This window comes from Chenopodium album, chromosome 2 (assembly GCF_948465745.1).
Source record: "Chenopodium album chromosome 2, dcCheAlbu1.1, whole genome shotgun sequence".
Classification (NCBI taxonomy): Eukaryota; Viridiplantae; Streptophyta; class Magnoliopsida; order Caryophyllales; family Amaranthaceae; genus Chenopodium; species Chenopodium album.
This window is the reverse complement of record NC_137835.1, coordinates 61633670-61637993: the sequence shown is the minus strand read 5'-3', so window position 1 is coordinate 61637993 and position 4324 is coordinate 61633670. Positions and strand designations below refer to the sequence as shown.

Here is a 4324-nt window from a genome sequence, read left to right as displayed (position 1 = left end):
AGGGAGCATTGCATAATCCCAATGGCATTCTTCGGTATGCAAATGTCCCATATGGACATGTGAAAGTAGTTTTCTCTTGATCACTTGGATGGATAGAGATTTGGAAAAATCCGGAATATCCATCCAAGAAACAAAAGAAAGCATGGTTAGAAAGCCTTTCAAGCATTTGGTCCATGAAAGGGATAGGAAAATGATCTTTCTTGTTGTTTTTGTTCAATCTCCTATAATCAATGCACTTTCTCCACCTGGTCACCGTCCGGGTGGAGATTTCCTCTCCCTTTTCATCCTTGATTATGGTCATTCCACCCTTCTTGGGAACCCCATGAACCGGGCTAACCCATTTGCTATCGGATATAGCATGATGATGCCCACCTCACGTAGTTTTAAGATTTCTTTCTTCAAAACCTCTTGAAGGTGGGGGTTCAACCTTCTTTGAGGTTCAATGGAGGTGGAATGATCATCTTCAAGATGAATACGATGCATGCATAAAGAAGGGCTAATACCATTAATATCATCAATGCTATACCCTATCATATCCCTATATTTCCTTAATACATCAAGAAGTTTTTCCAAATTAAGACCGTCTAGGGTAGCATTGACAATAATAGGGTATTTTCCCTCCTTATCAAGAAAAGCATATCTCAAAGAAGGGGAAAGGGGTTTGAGTTCTACCTTGGGAAGAGGCTTAGAACTCTCCTCCAATTTCTCCTCCTTGGACTCAAGCTCGACCTCAACTTGTTGTTCAACTTCCTCCTTTGAGGATTCCTCCATTGCCATGACAAATGCTTTAGCCTCTTGAGAGTGGAACTCTTCTTTGCATGTAAAGGCTTCAATCATTGGATCTTGAGTCCTCATCACGACCCTCCCCAAGCAATCTAGCTCCTCATTTACAACATCAACTCTACAGCATTTTTCAACCATAGGGGTCTTGAGCAACTTCGAAAATTCAAAAACTATTTTTTCATCGGCCACTTCACAAGTGATGGTGTTGTTCTTGCAATTGATTACCGCCCCCAAAGTTTTAAGAGCTTCACATCCCAAAATCAAAGGAGTGTTAACATCTTCCTCCATCTCCATCACTACAAAGTCACAAGGCACGTAGATGTGTCCCACTGGAATTAGAACATCCTCAAGCTCTCCACAAGGTAATTTCACCGATCGATCGGCCAATTGAATTGTCTTCCTTGTAAGGATCATCTCAATATTGAGGTTTTGAGCAATGGATAGAGGAATTAAACTAACACTTGCTCCAACATCGGCTAAGGCGCCCCTAGCTTCCATGTTCCCAATTTTCACCGGCAAAGTGAAACTTCCCAGGTATTTTTCCTTCTTGGGAATCCTATGTTGAACAAGAGCACTCACTTGATGTGGAAGGGTGATAAGCTCATCATTGAGCTTCCTCTTATTGGTGATAATATCTTTGCGGAATTTGGAATAAGATGGCATTTGTGTCACAACTTCAAAAAAAAGGGAGGTTGATATGCAAATTCTTCATGACACTAAGAAATTTTGTGAACTTGTCATTCAACTTCCTCTCCGCAAGCCGACCGGGAAAAGGAACCGGTCCATCAAGATTCCTAGCCTCACTAGGAATTAAAGTTGTCTTCTCATTTTCTATCTTCTTCTTCTCCGAACCTCCTTCTATCTCATCACCTTTTTCTTTCTCACCTCCCTTGTTTTCATTCACACTCTCCTCTCCTCCCTTCTTTTCCTCACTATCCCCTTCATTTGGTCCTTCATATGAAGTTTCTGACCTCAATGTGATCGCCTTGCATGTATCGGGTTTTGGATTGTGAGATGGGTTAGGTTATGGTTGTCCGGGTAGAGTGGATGGTGAATTGAAAGGAGTTCTCTCGTCCAATTGAGCTAGTTGTGAATCAACCATCTTGTTATGGGCTATTATCTCTTGAATTTGTTGCCCAAAATATTGCATTTGCGCATGCATGGCTTGGAGGAGTTGAGTTTGAGTTAGCTCCGCTTGAGGTGCTTGTTTTTTATGGTTTCTTTGAGGTGCTTGGGTTTGATTGTTGTATTGGTTGTTCCTTGGATAGCTTCCTCTTGGGTTTTGGGGTTGAGATGGAGGTAGATTTTGATATTGAGGATTCGAGTTATAGGAAGGTTGAGCTTGTTGGTTCCATTGTTGAGGTTGAGGTACAAACCCGGGTGGTGGTTGTCTCCAAGCTACTCCACCGCCGCTTCCTCTAAATCCCTCTTTCATTGTGTTGTATGCCGCTACATGTTCGGGGCATAAACCTCCACAATAGGATGTATCATGGTTCGTTCCTCCACAATTTTGACAAGAGAAAGAGTTAACTTGAGAAGAGCTTGCTCCACCACTTGAGCTTGCATTCACACTCGTGTTCAATTTGGAAAGCCCTTTTGTTAGTTGATCAATTTGATGTTGTAATTTATCAACTTTCTCCAATTCGTAAATACCACCTCTCTTTGGAGCGTTTCTTCTTCGGCCCCCCCAAGAGTAATTCTTTGCTACCTCTTCTATTGTGGCTTCAACTTGATTTTGAGGGATCTTGATTAATTGACCACCCGCCCCCACATCCAAATTGGCTCTTGACATGGGCTCCAATCAGTCGTAAAAAACCGCATGAGCAACCCTTGATTGTACTCATGGTGGGGACATGCTTGCACCAACTCTTTGAATCTCTCCCATGCTTCACCAAGACTTTCATCGGCTTCTTGCTCAAATTATGCAATTTTCCTTCTCATTTCGGCGGTCTTCTCTTCGGAGATAAAGCGCTTCAAGAACGCCTTTACAACCTCCTTCCATGTTGTAAGAGAGTTAGGCTTTACTTGCTTTAGCCATTTCTTTGCTCGTCCGGTGAGATATTGCCGGAATTAGTGTATACGAATGTAGTCTTGACTCACTTCATTGGTTTGCATCATTGCGCACAATTCAAGGAATCGGTCCAAATGTTCAATAGGGTCCTCACTTGCACTTCCGAAAAATTGCTCCGATTGGACTATTCGAGTATATTGTGGATGGATTTAGAAGTTGGTTTCCGTGACGGGAAGCAAAATCCCTCCCGTGAGCTCATAATCCTCCGGATTTCCGAACTCACGAAACAAGACATCATTCTCTTGTCCCGCTATTGATTCGCGTGGTGATCTTGAAGAGTAAGTTTTACTCTCACTATCAACTATATCACCAAAACCTCTTCCCTCGTCTTGATAAAGCCTACCGACTTGTCTCAAGGTTCGGTTGATTTCGTGGTCAATTTGATGTGAGGGTGCTCCTTGAGACCTCCTAAGCATTCACCAAAGCTAAGCAAACAATTAGCAATGACAAGGATGATAAAACAAAAGAAACAAAAAGAAAAGAAAGAAAAATGACAAAAGCAATAAAATTCGCTAAACAAGCCGCTTCCCCGGCAACGGCGCCAAAATTTGATCGGGATTAGATAGGTCGTTATGCTACAACCCTAACCAAATTAATCATTTATAATACCTAAACCTACACTAAACTAGTTAGTCGCAAGTAAAGGGTCGAACCACTAGGGAAGCAAGCTAATTCAACATCAAATATCACTAATGCAAGAGTGAAAAGGGGATTGTTTTGTTGGTTTTTTTGGATAGTAAACACTAGAACTATAAACAAACAAGATAAAGATGATTTAAAATCAAGAGAGAACGACGCTAGGGGTTCGAGGGTGTCAAACATGATTAGAAAGAGGGGAACAATGATAGTTATCATGATGAACATGCCAAAGAACCCAAGATTCTACCTAAACAATTCATTCTCATGCAATAGTCTAAGCAAATCAATGAAAGAAGTCTATGCTAATTAGGATCATTCTCATGCATCCTATTAGACAAAAGCAAATCAAGAGAATAAAGAAGCACAATACATGAAACTCCATCTTAACAAATAATTCTTATGCAATCATTAAAACAGAGGAGATCTTAATCTAGTTCAAATCATTTTCATGCATTTAAACTAGAACGCAATCAAATAAAGTGCAACAATAATCTCAAGCCATTAAAAATCATGTCTTTCATCAATTTAAGGCATGTAATCAATCCAACTATCATAATTCATCCATCATTCAATGCATATTGCACACCCCCTTCCCCTAGCTAAGAGATTAGCCTTGAAATGGGGGAATAAACATGATAGCAAAACTAAGAGTAAACACAAGAAGCATGAAATCAAACATGATCAAAAGCAATGAAAATAACAAAGATAGATTAATCCACAAAAAATAAATAAAAATAAGCAACTAGGAAGTAAATAAACAAAACTAAGAGAAAGGATTAGAGGTTACTAAAGAGGCAATAAATGAAAGATGAAAACTTGCAAAGTTGCTTG

The 4324-nt window shown here is 40.3% G+C and overlaps 1 non-coding gene across 1 annotated transcript; it reads left to right on the top strand.

Moving 5' to 3' along the window:
- Positions 1-2619: 2619 nt before the first annotated feature.
- Positions 2620-2727, top strand: LOC145606778 (small nucleolar RNA R71). The gene has a single exon (XR_014105431.1). It is a non-coding gene; the product is annotated as a small nucleolar RNA R71 (small nucleolar RNA).
- The last annotated feature ends 1597 nt before the right edge of the window (positions 2728-4324 follow it).